The sequence below is a fragment of the Lactuca virosa genome, chromosome 1, assembly GCF_052849685.1.
Source record: "Lactuca virosa cultivar CGN04683 chromosome 1, Lactuca_virosa_CGN04683_v6, whole genome shotgun sequence".
Taxonomy (NCBI): Eukaryota; Viridiplantae; Streptophyta; class Magnoliopsida; order Asterales; family Asteraceae; genus Lactuca; species Lactuca virosa.
This window is the reverse complement of record NC_136426.1, coordinates 171554974-171575429: the sequence shown is the minus strand read 5'-3', so window position 1 is coordinate 171575429 and position 20456 is coordinate 171554974. Positions and strand designations below refer to the sequence as shown.

General features: G+C 42.4%; 1 non-coding gene across 1 annotated transcript; it reads left to right on the top strand.

Moving 5' to 3' along the window:
- Nucleotides 1–13788: 13788 nt before the first annotated feature.
- Nucleotides 13789–13894, top strand: LOC145151551 (U6 spliceosomal RNA). Its single transcript, XR_013732119.1, has one exon. It is a non-coding gene; the product is annotated as a U6 spliceosomal RNA (small nuclear RNA).
- The last annotated feature ends 6562 nt before the right edge of the window (nucleotides 13895–20456 follow it).

Genomic DNA, 20456 nt, shown 5'->3' with positions numbered 1-20456 from the left:
GGTCAGGCAGAGGTTGCTGACGGCCCAGAGTCGCCAGAAGAGCTACGCAGATAGGCGTCGTTCAGAGCTCAAGTTTCAGGTTGGTGATTTCGTTCTCCTGAAGGTATCACCTTGGAAAGGTGTGATTCGATTCAGGAAGAGAGGCAAGTTGGGGCCTCGATATATCGATCTATTCAGCGTGACAGCTAGGGTGGGCAGAGTAGCGTATCGTTTGGAGCTACCTGCCGAGCTGAGTCAGATTCATGATACCTGCCACTTGTCTCAGTTGAGGAAGTGTATTGCCGATGAGTCAGCAGTGGTTCCATTAGAGGGCATTCAGGTGGATCCGAGCCTGAACTATGTTGAGACGCCGATCGCGATCCGAGATAGGAGGATCAAGGTTCTGAGGAACAAGGAGGTGTCCCTGGTTCAGGTCCAGTGGCAACATCGGAAGGGGTCCGAGCTGACTTGGGAGCCGGAGTTAGAGATGCGGGAGCAGTACCCAGAGTTATTTGCAGAGCGAGACTTCGGGGGCGAAGTCTGATTCTAGTGGGGGAGAATTGTAACGCCCGGTTTCCCAGGTACATTAATTTATATTATAATTTGAATTGTGTTGAGTGACTCGACGAGTTGGTTCTTAAACTCATCGAGTCAGGTCGCGAATGAGGTGACACGAAAAATGTTTAGACTTGACAAGTCAGGGGAGTGCACTCGCCGAGTCAGAGCTGACAAAAGAAACCCTAATTTCTCGGATTTGGGACCTATTTAAGGACCCTTATAGCCACCATTTTCGGCTACCAGACCCTTGAGAGAAACCCTAAGAGTGCTGGAGCGTTTGTGAGAGGAGAGAAGCCATTATTTGATCTTTGTGGGTTGGTTTTGCAAGAAGAAGGTAGTTCCAGCTTAGAGGAGGCCAAGGAGGTTGCATAGCTGTGGATTTCAAGCAAAGGACATCATCCTTGAGGTAGCATATCGATCCTTTTTCTGTCTTGTTGAAGAATCCATAGATCTAGGGTTTTCTATACCTTTTATTGGGATGATTTGTTGGGAATATGGCCCCTTTTCGTGTTTAAACTTCGGATCTGGACCCATAGTGGTCCAGAGAGCTTTATCCATCTTGCTTTATGATGAGTAATGGAAGAAATGGACTTAGGATGTTGTATTTGGGGCTAATTCTTCAAATAGAGTTGTTTGGACGTTGCATGAGTATCAAGATTGAACCTTTACGTGTTTAATGAGCTTAGGAAGGTCAGATGTATGGATTAGAGGAACAGATCTGACCTCAGAAGGTCATTTGAGTTTGAGCATGGAATGAACTCGCCGAGTCCATGAGCAGACTCGACGAGTCGGACCGGGTTGTCCCGTGACTCACACAGTTGATGACTCACTGAGTTGGGAGAGTGACTCAGTGAGTCATAGGGGGATTTAGGGGACTTAAGTTCACGTCTGAACTCGCCGAGTCAGTGCCTGACTCGACGAGTTGGGTCAATAGGTGGCCATTGACCAACGTTGACCAGAGTTTACTTGTGTTGACTTAAGGGCATTAGTCAAACTAAGCCAAGAAGGTATTAATTAGAGATGTATGTATGCTATAGGAGGAAGCTAAGTCGGAAGATTGAGCGCAAATGATTATCCGACATCTTCGAGGTGAGTCTTCTCACTATGCCTTACCCGATGGGGTAATTATGTGTGACCGGAAGGTCTTATGTGTATGATGAATATGTGATGTATGTTGTATATGTAATATGTTATGATATGAGTATGATGATGTGGACCAGAAGGTCAGGATGATATGGACCGGAAGGTCAACAGAGTATGGACCGGAAGGTCAACAGAGTTATGGGATGGAAATCCCCTGAGACACTTGGATCGGAAGATCCCATAGAGTTATGGCCTGGAAAGGCGTATGTGTTGTACGTGGTATTTTGGGGAGCTCACTAAGCATTTATGCTTACCGTTTGCGTGTTATGTGTTTCAGGTACCAGTGATGACCGCGGGAAGGCGCCGGCATGATCAGCACACACTTGCAATGAAGATGTTTTGAGATTCTGGGGATTGTGATTTGTACTTATGTTCAGTGAAAAACAAATGATACACGTTCTTGAGAATATGTGATTGGAGTATTTTTATTAATTTAAAATGAAAAATTGTTTTGAAATTTCACGGTGTTACATATTCTCCATCTTCAGAAGGTATAAAGTTCATACCTTGATGATTAACTTGTTAGATCTTGGTTATATGATGATTTTATGAACTTTTGTCCCCAAGCTATGACTTTCTTGTGCATGGCATGCTATAGAACGTATGAGCTAGGCTTTTTGACGTTTTTCCACGTCTAGAGTCATAAAAATATGATCTTGGCCGCTTAGTTTACCCCATGCAAGTTATTAAGAGCTTTAGTGGTTAAGAAAAGTTAGGGTTTTGTTTTTGGGCTCGATTTAGACATAAGAACCATAAAGTTGGAAACTTTATGGTTTGGGGTGTCATTTGGGACTAGAACTGAGAATTGGGTGAAGTGGCTTAAGGGATTAAGTCCTTCATAATGAGGTTGGTAAGACGTCGTGTATGTCGGGCATACCTGGTCGTACGTTAGGCGTACGCCAAAGGGAGCCCCGATATGGATCATGAGTACGCGGGGCGTACGTGCCGAGTACGTTGGGCGTACTCGATCTGAGTTGACTTCTTCACCTTTTGACTTTCACTTTGACTTTAGCCGAGGTTGACTAAGTTTGAACTAAGGGTATTTTGGTTATTTTGAGCTATAGTTGAGCCTTGGTCTTTATCTGTTGAATATGTGACCTGTAGAGTCGGTATTTGGAGGAGTTGATTGTTCAACTTTTTGTCAGACTGTGAGATAAGTTTTCCTTACTATACTTGTGGGTCGAAGGCACCAAGGCTGGCCTAATAGGATTTTTATCCTGTTATACCTTGGTTGATGATATGCTGAGTATGGGGTAGATCTATATGAATATATGATAGCTGCTGATATGCGTAGACCGATAGATTTGTAGGACTACCTGTGATTTTTTTCTGCATGATTATCTGTCTGTTGATATGTTTGTTATCTGTTATATGTCGACATAATGTGTTGGGGTGAGACTTTACTGCTATGTGCTTGAGTCAACAGACATGGGGTATTCCAGTCCGATGACTGAGTAGAACCGTGGGTATTCTAGTCTGATAACCGAGTGGGCCCGACGTATATTGGTATTCCACTTCGATGACTGATTGGATCTGATGTATATTGGCATTCCAGTCCGATGACTGATTGGGATTGGAGTAATCCAACCCGATGGTTGTGGACCCGTGGGTATTCCAGTCTGATGACTGATCGGACCCAACATGCTTATTTGTATGTGATATATGTATTGTGTAGTGGTACCTTGGGGGAATAGACAAGTATGTCATCGATAAACACAATCACAGACAGATCCAAAACGGGTCTGCATATGCGATTCATGAGATCCATGAATGCAGCTGGAGCATTGGTGAGCCTGAAGGGCATCTCCACGAACTCGTAATGACCATAACAAGTCCGGAAGGTTGTCTTCTGCATATCCTCCTATCTCACCCTCATCTGATGATAACCCGATCGTAGATCAATCTTGGAAAACCAAGACACATCCTGAAGTTGGTCAAATAAATCGTCAATCCTCGGGAGTGGATAACGGTTCTTCACCGTTAGCTTATTCGGCTCTCAGTAATCGATACACATCCGATACGACCAATCCTATTTCATCACAAACAAAATCGGGATTCCCCATGGTGAGCTACTTGGCCGAATAAATCCCTTGCCTAACAGCTCCTACAACTGACTAGATAGCTCATGCACCTCTGGAGGTGCTAACCAATAAGGTGCTTTGGCTATCAGCACCGCACCAGGAACCAAGTCAATCTGAAACTCCACTTACCTCTCCGGAGGCACTCCAGGAAAATCCTCCGGAAATACATCCGGGTACTCCCGATCAATAGTAACTAGGGTTGGCAAAATTTTACCATGGAAAACCAACCAACATGTTACCAACCGAACCAAGAAAGTTGGTAGCCAATATATTTAGTAGCCAACATGTTCAGTTGGTAGTACCGTAACAATTGAGCAATATTGGTATATATATATATATATATATATATATATATATATATATATATATATATAACAAATCGTATATTTCAACTATTAATTGTGTTTAGTGTTTACAAGTTTAAGAACATTATATAAGTAATTTGGCCGCATTAGTCAGTGGTTATTACCACATTAAAGCACAAAACTATACCATTACTTTAACATTACTTCAATTGAAATCTTTTATAAACTAAAAGAACTACGTAACTACTTTATATACTAAACATCAAAATTACCATATGTCTTTTCTTATTTTTAAATTTTACAAGAGAAAATTAAAAGAGGTTGGTATATACCATTACCAATTTGTACCAACTAAACTTCTTGGTATCCAAATATATTGGTACCAAGTATACATGGTACGGTATAGATAACAATTTTTTATACCAATTATAGTTGGCACGATACACGGTTTAGAGAAAAATCAATTGGTACCGTACCAATTCCACCCCTAATCGGAACATAGCAGTGATATCTGCCATCGTCTCAGTAGTCTACAGAAGGTCCTGAAACTCCATCGCCAACTGTTGGACCTCAATCACAGGGAAAAACTCAGCCCGAAACCTCATCACAAAATCCTCCTAAGTCATTGACTCAACCGCCTTGCCTACCAAGGCATGTCCAACCTCCTCCCACTAGTCTCGAGCTCTGTCTTTCAGAAGACGGGATGAAAGTATGACCTTTGACTCCTCAGGACAGATGCTATATCGGAAGGCGTTTTCGATATCTTTCAACCAACGCCTGCTCGCAATCGGGTCCTTCCCGAAGAACTTCGGAGCCCGACATGCCCGAAACTCTCAGAAAGTCAAAGAGCGGGCTCCCACCATCGCCACTATCTCAAAACAAAAAGCGCCCAAGCGCTCATCCAAAATATTCAAAAAACCCTCCTTGACCATGCCAAAGATCACATGAGTCTGCTCAAGAATACTACGAGTAATCTCTGCTGAAATCAACTATCGCATCTGATCGTCCATAAACCCATCTCCAAAGCCCGAAATCCAACCATCACCAACACCATAGCCTCTACCAGAACCTCCTCGAGTGACCACCATACTGAAAACAAGCCATATAAACCATCATAATATACTCGAAGAATCCCACATTCTACAAGATTCCTGGTATCATCGTGACTTTCCTTGACGAGTGTAACGACCCAAAAATACAGATAAAATTTTGTTTTCAAATTCATTCAAATCATACGATACTAATATCAAAATAGTCAAAATAGTGTCATAATAAATTGTTATTAGAGTACAAATTCCCAAAATCTCAAAATCCGGAAACCATAGGGTGATGCGGTGCGATCAGGCCAGGCCATTCCCCTTCGAATTGGAAGTACCTGAAACATAAACTAAAACTGTAAGCACAAGCTTAGTGAGTTCCCCCAAAATACCACATACTAAACAAACATATAGCCAAGCATATATATGGGTGCTTGCCTACCCCTTCGGTCTATCTCAACCAGATACTATCAAGCAAATCTGGGTGCTTGCAATCCCATTCGGTCTATTTCAACCGGATACTGTCAAGCATATATGGGTGCTTGCAATCCCCTGGGGTCTACTTCAATTGGATACCGGGTCCAATGCACCCCTACTACTACCACATAATACCATAACAGGAATCACAGATTCATCAAGCAAATGCAGGCATAACTGATAATTGTCACAAAGACAATCATCACACTACATCATAAACTAGTGGGCCGACATTCGTGCCTTCGACCCATGGACATAACGAAGGAAAACTCACCTCAGACTAAGGGTATCAAATCGCACTCAGGGGATGACTCGTTAAATCCTCTCCCTAACGCACAAGCATAAAACCCCAATTAGAAATTATGTCATATTCTAACCCGAACGTCCAAACCCTAATTCTTGACTTAAGGCAAGAAGGGATCCTTTACCCTTGCCTCATTAGGCCTCCTTCCCTCCAAGGCCCAAATCCATACAAAGTCCAAAAAGGCATCCAAGCCGAACTACAAGGCCTTTAAGGCCCAAGAACACCTAACATGACCTTACGCCTAAAAATATTTTGCTACAAAAGCTGGACCTGAGGCCCAACCAAAACAAGTCCAAAAGCCCAACAATAATTGAGCCCACAAGTCTTCTAAGTCCACAGACTGCGTACGTATGGCTTACATGGCTCGTATGCCCAGCGTACGCTGATGACATTCTGAAATCAGGATATTGACCCCGTATGCACAACGTACTCTAGAGTACGCCCAACATACTGGCTAGTCAGCCCATTTTGCTCCCATGACTTAATCCATTTAGGTTTAACATCCAAAACTTAGATCCAATCTCATAATAGCGTCTTAAGCCATAAAATTGCAAACTTTATCCTTTTGCATGCCTTGTTGGGGCTCAAACTATGCATTAAGCCCTCTAACTCACTTAGGAGGTCACTAACACATGCATGGTTGAGTCTTAACCTCCAAAATACAATTTTTATTACTCCATACACATCCAAGAGTCCAAAAGGACAGCTCAAATGGCCTGGAGTAGCTAATACTCCAAGAAACCAAGTTATGAGACCAAAAGATGCTATAATATACCCTAAACCTAGATCTAAGCTTAGAATGATCAAGGTTCAGACTTTATACCTTCAATAGGCTAGAAATGGTGAACAAACTCTAGATCTACAAGCTCCTTCTTCTCCTTTGCTTCTTCTTAAACTTCATTCTTTTTCAAAACCACCAAAGAACACCCGAACACTCAAGCTAAGCTCATAATGCACCCAAGAAGGCTAGCGTTCGAGATTGGCACCAAAAGGGCAATGAAGGCTGAAAGAGTAATGGAATTGAGGGACTTAAGGTCTTTAAATAGGGTGTAAACCCTAAAAATTAGGTTTTGCTATTGGTTTGAGTACACCCAACGTACGTATGGGTACGCCCAGCATACGCCGGGATCACCCCGATGGCGCGCATGCAAGGAGTACGTCGTGCGTATCTATTATACACCCAACATACTCACCAACTCTCCATCACCTTTTAATTGAATTAAAATAGATTAAGTCATTAAATTCATACCTGGTGGCTCGGGTGCTACAATTCTCCCCCACTTGAATCAGAATTCGTCTTCGAAGTCCGATGCCGAAAATAACTCTGGGTAATGCTCACTCATCTCGTCCTCTACCTCCCATGTCAATTCTGAACCCTTGTAATGCTACCAATGCACCTTAACCAACTCCACAACCTTGTTCCTCAAGGTTTTCATCTTCTTGTCGAGGATCGCTATTGTTCTCTCAAAGTAGTTCAAGCGGTCGTTCACCTGAATATCCTCCAATGGAACCAATGCGAAATCATCAGCTAAACATTTCTGTAGCTGTGAGACAGGAAAAGTATTGTGAATCTGACTGAGTTCCTCCAGAAGATCCAATCGATATGCTACCCTGCCCACCCGAACTATAACCCTAAAAGGACCAATATACTTGGGGCCCAACTTGCCCCGCTTCTTGAATAGAATGACACATTTCCAAGGTGACACCTTCAGGAGAACCATATCCCCAACCTGAAACTCTAAGTCTAATCGGCGCTTGTCGGCATAGCTTTTCTGCCGACTCTGAGCTGTCTGAAGTCTACTCCAAACCTGTTGAATCAACTCGGTAGTCTTGAGTACCACCTCAGTACTCCCCATGAATCGCTGACCGACCTCACCCCAGCATATCTGGGTCCTGCATTTCCTCACATAAAGCATCTCAAAGGGAGGTCAATCGATGTTGGCGTGGTAGCTATTATTATACGAAAATTCCGCTAACGGAAGATACGTATCCCAGCTACCGCCGAAATCCAGAACACACGCCCGCAACATATCCTCCTATGTCTGGATGGTCCGCTCACTCTGACCATCCATATTTGGGTGAAAGGTCGTGCTAAAATGCAAACGAGTACCCAAATCCTCGTGAAACCTCTTCCAAAACCTGGAAGTAAACCTAACATCCCTATCTGATATCACCGAGACCGACATCCCATGCCAAGCCACAGCCTCCCTGATATAAATGTCAGCCAACTTCTCCGCAGAGATGCTCTACTGAATCAGGATAAAGTGGACGCTCTTGGTCAATCGATCCACGATGACCCAAATCAAATCCACTCTGCGTGTTGTCCAAGGCAGCTTTGTAATGAAATCCATGGTAATTTCTTCCCATTTCCAAACAGGAATGTCTATCATCTGTATCTTGCCGTGAGGCTACTGTTGTTCGTCCTTGACTTTCCTACAAGTTAAGCACCTCTCTACATACCAAGCAATGTCATGCTTCATACATGGCCACCAATAATCAAGACGAAGATCTCTATACATCTTCTTCACCCAGGGATGAATGGGAATCTCGATTTGTATGCCTCCTCCATCAAATCCTGACGTGCACCACCCCAATAAGGAACCCACACTCTCCGATAGAGAGTCAAAAAACCACGACTATCATAATCGAAGGAAGCCACCTGACCCACACTGTGCTCACTCTTCTGGTGCTCTTCCTTCATAGCCTCGACCTAAGCCTCTCGAATCTACTCCAAGAGTTGGGTAATCACTGTCATCCTCATCCAGATATCCCTGATCGGAGCCGCAACTGCCTTTTAGCTGAGAGCATCGGCCACCACATTGGCCTTCCTCGGATGACAAAGGATCTCACAATCGTAATCCTTCACCACATCCAACCACCGACGCTGCCCCATATTCAGATTCGTCTGATCCATCAAGTGCCTCAGGCTCTTGTGATCCGTGTAGATACTACATCGGACCCCATAGAGGTAATGTTGCAAAATCTTGAGGGCAAAAACAATAACCCCCAACTCCAAATCATGCGTCAGATAGTTCGCCTCATGAGGCTTCAGCTGCCTCGAAGCGTAAGCAATCACACAACTCCTCTTTATCAAAACGATGCCTAATCCTGTGATAGACGCATCACAATAAATCACAAAATCCTCAACACCCTTTAACAGGGTCAGAATCGGTGCCTCGCACAATCTTTGTCTCAGGGTCTCAAACGCTACCTGCTGCTCAGCCCCCCAACGAAAAGTGGTAGTCTTCTTCGTCAGCCGTGTCAAGGGAACCGCTATCTTGGAGAAAATCTGAATGAATGTCCGGTATTATCCTGCCAACCCAAGGAAACTCCAAATTTTAGATGAAGACCTTGGAACCTCCCACCTTATAACGGCCTCAACCTTGGCTGGATCGACCATAATACAATTCTGGTTGACAAGGTGCCCCAGAAACTTCACATCGCGCAACCAGATTTCAGACTTAGATAACTTCGCCTTCATCCTCTCCCTCCTCAGGGTCTCCAACACCTCCCTCAAGTGCTCCTCATTCAGCTCATGGGTCTTGGAATAGACCAGGATGTCATCGATGAATACAATCACAGGCTGGTCCAAAATCGGTCGGCACACGCGGTTCATGAGGTCCATGAACATGGTTGGACCATTGGTGAGCCCGAAGGGCATCACCATGAGCTCGTAATGACCATAACGAGTCTGGAAGACCGTCTTCTCCACATCATCTTCTCTGACCCTCATTTGATGATAACCGAACGAATATTAATCTTGGAAAACCAAGATACACCCTGAAGCTGGTCAAACAAATCATCAATCCTTGGGAGTGGATAACCGTTCTTCACCGCTAGCTTATTCAACTCCCGGTAGTCAATACGCATCCGATGCGACACATCCTTCTTCTTCACAAACAAGATCGGCGCACCCCAAGGCAAACTACTCGGTCGGATGAATCCCTTGTCTAACAGCCCATGCAGCAGTGTAGACAACTCCTACATCTCTGGTGGAGCTAAATGATATGGTGCTTTGGCTATCGGAGCCGCACCAGGAACCAAGTCAATCGAAAGTCTACCTGCCTCTCCCGAGGCACTCCAGGAAAATCCTCTAGAAACACATCCGGATACTCCCAAAAAATCGACACATCTTCAACCGATGCCTTACCCTTCTCCCGGATATCCATAACATAGGCGATGAAACCTGAACAACCTTGATGAAGATTATGCCTGGCCCTATCAGCTGAGCATAGGACCGGCCCGCGATGAGCGTCCTCTCCATGGATCACCAAATCTCCCCCACTTGGGGTCCAAACACGTAACATCTGATGCTCACTATCAATCACCGCCCCATTGGGCCTCTTCCAATCCATCCCCTTTATAACCTTATTCCTGCGCAAAGGAATGGGAACCAAGTCGATCAGATACCGCTCGCTAAACATATCTAGAACACAATCTAGATGAAACCTTCATACCCGGACAGATCGATCATCTGAAATCTCAACCTCTAATCGATGATCCATCTCACCTGGAGCTCCTACAAACCTCTTGCTGAGCGCAAGAGACACGGAATATCGGGTAGCCTCCAAATCAAATAATATCAAAGCAGAGATGTCGTTCACAAGGAACGATCCTAAAACAAAACACACAAATATAAGCATAGAAATCAGCATAAATAAAGAGTTAAAGAGAAGAGACATACCCATCACCACTTCTGGTGCAGGCTCTTCCTTCCTCTTCTTTATGTGCTTCAGATCAATCTCTCGCTCCCGCGCCCTGGATATCATGTCATCCATAGTCGAGTAGGCAAAAAAACTAACGAACTCCATGATGTCAGATCTCAGCATATCATGGTATCGGGTCTTCCTCATCTCCTCATCAGTTGCATAATGGGGTACCAAAAATGACCTCTCTCTGATCTTGACGATGATCGCCTCCATAGTCTCAATCGTCTTTCTCATGTTAAGAAACTCCCTGTCTAACTACTACACCTCAACATCCGGTGCAAACTCTTCTTGAAACCGGGTCACAAAATATGGCCAAGTCATGGTTTCAATGGTTGGGGATCCCAAAGCATAGCCGAACTCCTCCCACCAATCTCGGGCTCACTCCCTTAAACATCCTACAGCGAACCTGACCTTCAACCCCTTGGGACAGAAGCTCATCATCTGAGCACACTCAATGTCAGTTATCCAACACCTGGTTGTGATGGGTCCTTCACCCTAAAGAAATATGGTGCCCCACATCCCCTGTGTAACATCCCCGTCTGGAACGTATCACAATATTGGCCGCTTTGGGCCACTCGACACGAGGACTTCCCAGGGGGTCACCCATCCCGGTACTACTCCCGCCCGAGCACGCTTAACTGTAGAGTTCTTATGGGATCTGCTGCCCTCACGACTTTAAAACGTGATGTGACAAGGAAGGTATCCACACCCCTTTTAAGGAAATGTTTCGTTCGCCTTCCAAGCCGATGTAGGATGGTACAACCCACTTTCACCCCCATTATAGCGTTCGACGTCCCCGTCGAACACATCGACCCGTGCCCCAGCTCTTATACCATTTGTAACATTCGTCTCCAACACGTATCACAATATTGTCCGCTTTGGGCCACTTGGAACGAGGACTTCCCAGGGGGGTCACATTCACGGCTTTAAAACGCGTTGTGAAAAGGAAGGTATCCACACCCCTTTTAAGGAAATGTTTCGTTCGCCTTCCAAGAACACCTTCCATGTGTCACAGCTTCGGAAGTGTGTCATGGACGAGGCCGCAGTCGTCTCTCTGGACGACATTCAGGTGGATGAGAGCTTGAACTACATGGAGAGGCCTATTGTGATTCTAGATAGGAAGACCAAGGTTCTTAGAAACAAGGAAGTAAAGCTGATGAAGGTTCAATGGCAGCACCGAAGGGGCTCCGAATGGACATGGGAGCCGGAGGATGAGATGCGTGACCACTACCTGGACTTATTTGGGTCGGCAGACTTCGAGGACGGAGTCTAGTTCAAGCAGGGGAGATTTGTAACACCTGTTTCAGGTATAAATGTAATTTACAAAATTTTAGGGTTTTGGCTCTGGGACTCGACGAGTTGGGAGCCCCGACTCGTCGAGTGGAGGCGATCAAGAGGACGCGGAAGTTAGGTCCTACTCGACGAGTCGAAAGGCCCGACTCGACGAGTAGGAGCTCCAAATAGAAACTCTAAATTTTAGGGTTTGCACCCTATATTATCTCCTTAAGGACCTTGAGACTAACCTTCCATCAGCCTCCAAACCCTAAAACGTCTATGCTAAACCCTAATCCCCATTCTCTTCCATTTTGTGAGCTAAGAGTGATTTGTGGAGCTTAAGAAGAAGGAGATAGTGAGAAGAAGGATGAGATCCAGCAAGCCAAGCCCTCACTCTTGAGCTTGATCATCTTGTGGGCTATTGTAAGTCTTAAAGACTTGATTTTTATCTTAGAAAATGGCTAGATCTTGAGTTTACTCTTCATTTCCCATTATTCTTGTTGATTGTATGCATGGGGTTCATAAAGTTTGCAACTTTATGAATCTCCAGGGCAAAAAAATCCCAAGGTGGGCTAGATCTAGTTTTTAGTCAAGCAAGGATACCATGCAAGGGTTTTAAGTGTATTTTTCCCCCTTTTTGCCATTTTGATTTAAGGACATGCATTGGACATGTATGTTAATAAAGCCTCCATCTTTGGAAAATTTTGAGGACTAGAAACTCTTTTGGAAAGGGGGGGGGGGATTCTAGATCCCTAAAGTCATGGACCAAATGGCTAAGCTTTGGAGCTTTCCAACCTTTGATAAGGGCCTTAGAGCATTCAGAGTGGTTCAGGAAGGTAAAAGTGGAAACTTTATCCTTCTAGACACCTTATGGTTTCAGATCTAAGCCCTGGAGTCCCTGAATTCGATGGATTATAATAATAAGCAAACAGGGAGGGGGACTCGATGAGTTTCCCTGGCAACTCGAAGAGTCGGATCGGGTTTCCCCATCAATTGGATATCAAGTGAACTCGTTGAGTTGGTGAACCAAATCGGCGAGTTGGCTAGGGTTTGTTCAGGTGTTCTGGGCTCTGCGGGAACTCGACTAGTTGCTAGATGCACTCGACGAGTTGAGGTCAACATGGACTGTTTACCTTGACTTTGACCAGGGTGGACTTTGAGGGTAATTATGGTATTATGACAAGTTAATCACTTAATGATTATAGGCAGTTGAGTTGGAGCAGCACGTGGGACATATCTGATTCTATCTTGTCAGCACATCATTCGTGAGAGGTGAGTCTCCTCATCATACCAATGGGTCTAAGGCACCAAGGCCGGCCCATTTTATGATATGTGGCATCCTAGCTGTAGTTGTATTATGTGGTATGATAGTTTATTGAGCTAGGAAGCATGCTAGTAGTATGTATGGTATGTATGTGTGGAAGACCATGGGAGAGCTCATGGCACTTGGATGTAAGACCATGTGAAGAGCCCATAGCTTTGCTATCGAAGACCATGGGGGAGCCCATGGCACTTAGGTGTAAGACCATGTGGGGAGCCCATGACATCCTGGAGTAAGACCCTGGGTACGAGCCACGACATCCCTATATGTTGTATGCATGGCTTATGTAGTATATATCTAGCTTTAATAACTAATATGTTATGTGTTATGTGGATTGTGTGTGGGGTATGCTCTGGGGAACTCACTATGCATTAGCTTACAGTTTGTGGATTTGTTTCAGGTACATCCGAGCCCAAGGGCAAGGGCAAGGTCTGATGGCGCGGCGTGCACTCTCTCTCAGTCGTTATCATGGGACACTCTGATGTTTTAAAATAAAGTTGTTGATGTTATGACTTTGAAAATAATTGTATTTGGGATTACATGAATGATGAATCATATTTTGGCTAATTAAAAATGAAAATTTTCTTTTGAAAAATGGGGTCGTTACAAGTTGGACATTCGATAAAATTGGAACGATACAGAGAAGATTAGGATGGCCCCTGCGCAAGGATGACACGCACAAATCGAGAAATGGCCCAAAGCGGACAATATTCTGATACGTGCCGGAGGGGGATGTTACACCCTGAAATCCTTGAAGGAGAGTGCGCAGGGCCCCAACTAGCTAGCGGCCAGATCGACCATGAAGATCCGAAGGCAATCCTCCATCAACTCGATGATACCCTCCTTCGGGCCCCAACTGGGGTTGCATAAAGGATGCCTCTAGTAACCTCATATGCAATGAACTCGTGTAGCCTCTCATCAATCGGTTCGGTGCTTGTGCCCAAACCGGATCCAGATCCTGAACCCCCTACTCCATAATGTGTCATCATGATACCGAAACATAACCACATAAACAATTAGCAAACACACAAGAAGGTTCACACTCCCGAGTTCCCTAGATTCATCGTGGTCTTCCTGTTTTTGGGTATAAATCATGTGCTTTTAGTAGTACGGGCCCAATACTACCTTCCACACCTATTTATACCCTCCTCAAAGACTACCCCGACTCCTTCAAGTCACTCTTCCAAACTGATACTTTCCTCAAACTAAAAGGCATCCTACACACCAAAGCATCTCATAGGGACTCCCTAAGACTCCATTCCTCATCCTTCTCTGCTATCAGCGGTAGAAGGAACTTCCACAAATACTACCTAACTACTGCATGAACACAATTACCTACTACTAGTACTAGATAATTCTTCGAATGATAGGTTTCACACTACAATGGTTGGACTCAAACAAGAGTTGTGCAATAAAATTAAACCTGTCCATCTAAACTTATCCAATCACAATAATATTTAATCCAACACATTCATCCACTAATTAGCTAATATCAACATAATTTCCTAAAGCACAAAGCATGCAACATTCGAGCACCAAGCAATTCAACTCAAAACATACCCTATACAGACCATCCTAACAAGTAACTGATCTGACACTAGCATGAAAATCTAAAACCTAATACAGATACACACATAAAGGCATCTCTCCTAGCCTTCTATCATGCAATTCTAAGCACCTTAGCCCCTAATCTAACATGCAATTCTCATATCATATCATAAAACATATAACTTGTATGGGTATTTTGGGAAGACTTACTTGAGCTCGGTTGATTGCACGCATCACACACATTTTCTTTTATTAAAAATCCTTAGATTAAATTGTTTCTTTTTATGGAAGACCTACCAAATCTTCGATTTGAGTGAAGCAACACCCAAGAGTATGTCCGGATCCCTCAAACCAAGGCTCTTATTCCAACTTGTAACGACCCAAAAATATAGATAAAATTTTGTTTTTAAATTCATTCAGATCATACGATACTAATATCAAAATAGTCAAAAGAAAATCATAATAAAATGTTATCAGACTACAAATTCCCAAAATCTCAAAATACGGAAACGATAAGGTGATGCGATGCGATCAGGCCGGGCCCTTCCCCTTCAAACTGGAAGTAGCTGAAACATAAACTAAAAAATGTAAGCAAAAAGCTTATTGAGTTCCCCCAAAATACCACATACTAAACAAACATACAACCAAGCATATTTGGGTGCTTTCCTACCCCTTCGGTGTATCTCAACCGGATATTATCAAGCATATCTGGGTGTTTGCAATCCCCTTCGGTCTATTTCAACCGGATACTGTCAAACATATTTGGGTGCTTGCAATCCCCTTTGGTCTATTTCAACCGGATACCGAGACTATTTCACCCGTACTACTACCACATAATATCTTAACAGGAATCACATAGTCATGAAGAAAATATAGGCATAAGTGACAATTGTCATAAAGACAATCATCACACTACAATCATGAACTAGTGGGCTGGCATTGGTGCCTTCGAACCACGGATACAGCAAAGGAAAACTTACCTCATACTGAAGGAATCAAATCGCACTCAACGGATAACTCGTGAAATCCTCTCCCTACCGCACAAGCATAAAACTCTAATTAGAAATTAGGCCGCATTCTAACCCGAAGGTCTAAACCCTAATTCTTAGCTTAAGGGAAAAAGGGATCCTTTACCCTTGCCTCATTAGGCCTCCCTCCCTCCAAGGCCCAAATCCATACAATTTCCAAAAAGGCATCAAATCCCAACTACAAGGCCTCTAAGGCCTAATATGGCCCAAGAACACCCAACATGGCCTTAAGCCCAAAAATGTCTTGCTACAACAGGTGAGTCTGAGGACCAACCAAAACAAGTCCAAAAATCCCAACAATAATCGAGCCCACAAGTCTTCTAAGTCTACAGACTGTGTACGCACTACGTACATGGTTCGTACGCCCAACATATGCTGATGATAATCCAGAATCAGGACACTGACCCAGTACGCACAACGTACTCTAGAGTACGCCGAACTGTAAGTCCCCAAATCGCTTTGATGTATCAATCTGATCCACTTGATTCTGCGGAATCCCAATCAAGTGGATGATGCAATATAGAATGGAGAAGAAGAAGAAGAAGACCAAAATGAATCTTCAATGTATCATTTATATTCAATATGATCCTGTTACATAAGATTCATACACACAAAATGTTCTCTCTTACTTTTTCTCTCTAGAACACGCTTTTCTCTGCAATGGCAGCCCCAAAACGTCCCACCCTCTCTAATGCTTCCTAAAACATGCCTCTTCCACCCTATTTATATATATGGACTAAATCCTAAGCCCAAAACCCAATAGCTAGACCGAAATCACATGTGATTTCGGTCCAAGCTACAACTATACCCAATAATGTTTTCGGCCCTAGACCGAAAACCACAAGTGCCTAGAAAAGCAAAGTATAAACTATATTTTAGACCCAACAATCTCCCCCTTGGTTTATAGCTTTTTTTTCTTTTGACCTAACAAACTCCCCCTGGGTTTGTAGCTTGCGATTCTTTTCAATCTTCACTTTGTGTTTGGCTTCACCGTCTTTATCTTCAATTTCTTCACAACTTCAAGATGAACATATGAATCTTCTATGTGAATAAATTCATCTTGAATAGTTGGGATTTTCTTTAAAAAATTAACTTTGAACGCACTTTGGGTGTGGAGGCTTCTTGTAAAGATTCTTGGAAATCACCACTTCCAGCTTGAGAATATTCAGGGAGAATAACAGAGAGATCGATTCTTCGGGATCACTACAGCAGGTACATAGATAGCAGCAAATTGATTGAGGAGGCTTCAATGCAATCTGTCACATAATCTTCAAGTACAGCTTCGCCTTGCTTCTGGGGTTGAAAGATTGAATGTTGAAAAAATTGTAACGACCCAAAAATGAAGGGTAAAAATTGCATTTTTAATATAGTCAAAAAACAGATATCATTTATTCCAAACATCCAAAACATCGTTAATTAAAAGCATTTATCAGAGTTCATCCCAAAATCATTCAACGCGGAAAACATAGGTTCGTGCACCGCGATCAATCCGGGCCCTTCTTTTCCAAATCGATGATACCTGAAACCAATAAACAAAACTGTAAGCACGAAGCTTAGTGAGTTCCCCATAGCATACCCCGCACACAATCTACATAACACATATCACATTAGCTATACAAGCTATCTCTACCACATATCACATATCATATTAGCTATACAAGCTATCTCTACCACATATCGCATATCATATTAGCTATACAAGCTATCTCTACCACATATCATTTGCTATAAAAGCTATCTCTACCACATATCCCTACATAAGGATATCATGGGCTCCCCCACATGGTCTTACATCCAAGTGCCATGGGCTCCTCCCATGGTCATTACCTGAAAAGCCATGGGCTCCCCCACATGGTCTTACATCCAAGTGCCATGGGCTGCCCCCATGGTCTTTCATGAAAATATCACATAGACAAATAGCATAGAACGTAGCATATAACCAACTACCATACCACATATCACTACATTAAGTAGTGTAACACATATCCTAAATTTGGCTGGCCTTGGTGTTGGGTTTTGAGCATTCTAACACTTCTATGGTGTACATGCAACCCTATAAACCTTGGATCTATGTTTTCTCTATTATACATGCAAATAAGAACTTTCCAAGGCTTTAATCCTAACTAGCATATTATGAAGCTCTTATACTACAAAGTACTAGTTAGATGACATACCTTTTGATGTAGCTTGATCTCTTCAAGCTTTAAGAGCTTAGCCCCAATAGTGTGGAAGCCTCAAGTGGAATCACAAATCACCAAAACACCTTGGAAGACTTTGAGTATAAGAATACTTTTGTTCTCTCTAGTGAAATCGGCTAGCCCTCCTAGTGTACCCACACTAGTGCCGATTTCACCAACCAAGGACATCTTTATATAGTGTGGAGACTAGTGTTAAACCCATGACCTTTCATTTCATATGATCCATGGGTTAAACACTCCATGGACTATCCATGAAAGCTTAGCCCAACCTAAATGAACTTGGCCCATTCCATATATATAAGAGTCCATATTTAATTAATTCATTTTGATCACTTAATTAATTCTAAATTAAGTCTTGATCAATACTAATTAAATAATATGATTCCATATTAATATATTAGAACTTATAATATATTAATATAAGTCATAAATATACTATTCTCAAAAGACTATCCATATAAATTGTGTCGGTGAAGTGCAACCCAAATGGACCATGCCGGGTCGGGTCAAGTACATACCAAATATAGTTATGGACTTAGACATTAATCCAACAGTCTCCCACTTGGATAAGTCTAAAACTATTATTAACTATGACTTCAAAACCTAACTGGAAATCGTAGCTCTTAAAGCCGCTGTCGAACTCTGACCTTGTAAATGACTTGTCCATTAGATAAGGGATCATATATTCCTGCATTGTAGATATCATATGGACTGAGACATGGATTATAATCATTCTCTCTGTCCATTTGTTGTTTCCCGATTTCCGATTCATGACGACTGACTGATTGAACAAATCAAATCAGTCCTGGCTTGGCCAAGCACTCACATGTGTCATCATTAAATCATCGAGGGGCCCACAGATATCGCTTTTATCCCGAAGGTAAAAGGAATTGATAAACTTCGACGCATATGGCTTGTTTTGCTACTTGTTGAATCATACACAAAGGCACGTTTTATAACATCGAGTTACCAATGCGTTTTCGTGCAATCAATGTACTATCAACTCATAGTAACAACTCATATCTCTAGGTTTGAAGAATATAATATATTATCGTCTCATGATCACTCGTGATAAAATCCATGAAGTGATTCAAATGAGCGCGGGTTGAATCCAATACTCAGAACTTATGAGCACTCATGAGTGTTGTAGCACAACTTTGTCCACCAACTTGGACCTCTACAAGCCAACCCATGACAGTCTTGATTCATATCTACTTCCAACATCTGACCGACTGTGGATGGTTTGAATAACTTAGTCATTCCGAAAGAATAACCTAGTTATTATGGAAGTCAAAACATGCAAAGTGAAACACAAGAATAAATGAATCTAATATGGTATCAAAACCTATGAATATAAATAAAACACTTTCTATTTATCACCATACTGATTACTCATTATTCATTGTTTCGGTTTTATCAACTTTATACTTGAATTAAAACACTAGGTGTCCCATGCTCCAAGCATGAACACTATGTTTTCTAAACACTAGTCATGCCACACACCAAGTATGCATACTATGTTTGTCTATGATCTTTACTTTGCGAAATAGACCAGTTGAACATAACTCCAATGATTCTCATTTCACAATCCCAATTCCTTACTGCAAATGCAAGAATTCCAAATTCATGCCATTTACTGAAATCTGTTAGATTCTAAACTTATATGCATTGATCCTCTTGTAATGATTATGCACAAATTCACAAAGACTTGGCAACAATCATTATAGAGTATTCCAAAGGAGATCAACACCTTGGAAACATCCTTCTTGCATTAAGTTTCCTAATCTTACAGATTGAATACTTTCTAACTTTGAAACATTTCCATATTCCATTTTGACTACCACTTCTGAACAAGAGTTACCTCTTTTCAGACTATGTCAATATGGTCCTTGCAATATTAACAGTATACTTCCAACTGTCCTTGAGCAACCAATCTTTGGTAAACCTTAGATTGTCCTCGACAATTGCTTAATCACTTTAGTCATATCCAATTCAAGACATTTTCCTCCTTAATGCCCGAAGGCATTTGGAAAATTTTAGAAAGGATGAATATAGCACATGTAATCGATCCTATATCCGAAGCATATGGGACACGATTCATGATGTCTCACATAAAGACTAAACCAGTCTTTTGCTATACTATTTCCATTTCTATTTGCCAAGTTCTCATAATTCAGATTATGAAAAGGGATGTCGTAATCATAATCGAATTTTAGAACGCAAATAATGAACCCATATATAGAATTTCCTTATGTTGAGCCATTCCAACATGAAATTCATATATATTCTTGACTAAATACGATTAAAACCTCAATCTAAGCTTTTAGATTTGAGATGAAGTATAATTTCCTCTCCCTTAATTATAGCAAAACAACTTTTTCAACCCCTGCAACTTCACGAATTGAAACTTTTGTTTTCTATAATTAACATTGCTAACTTGCAATACTTACCATAATTATCATGGTCCCACTAACATGATGATTATTAGCATAA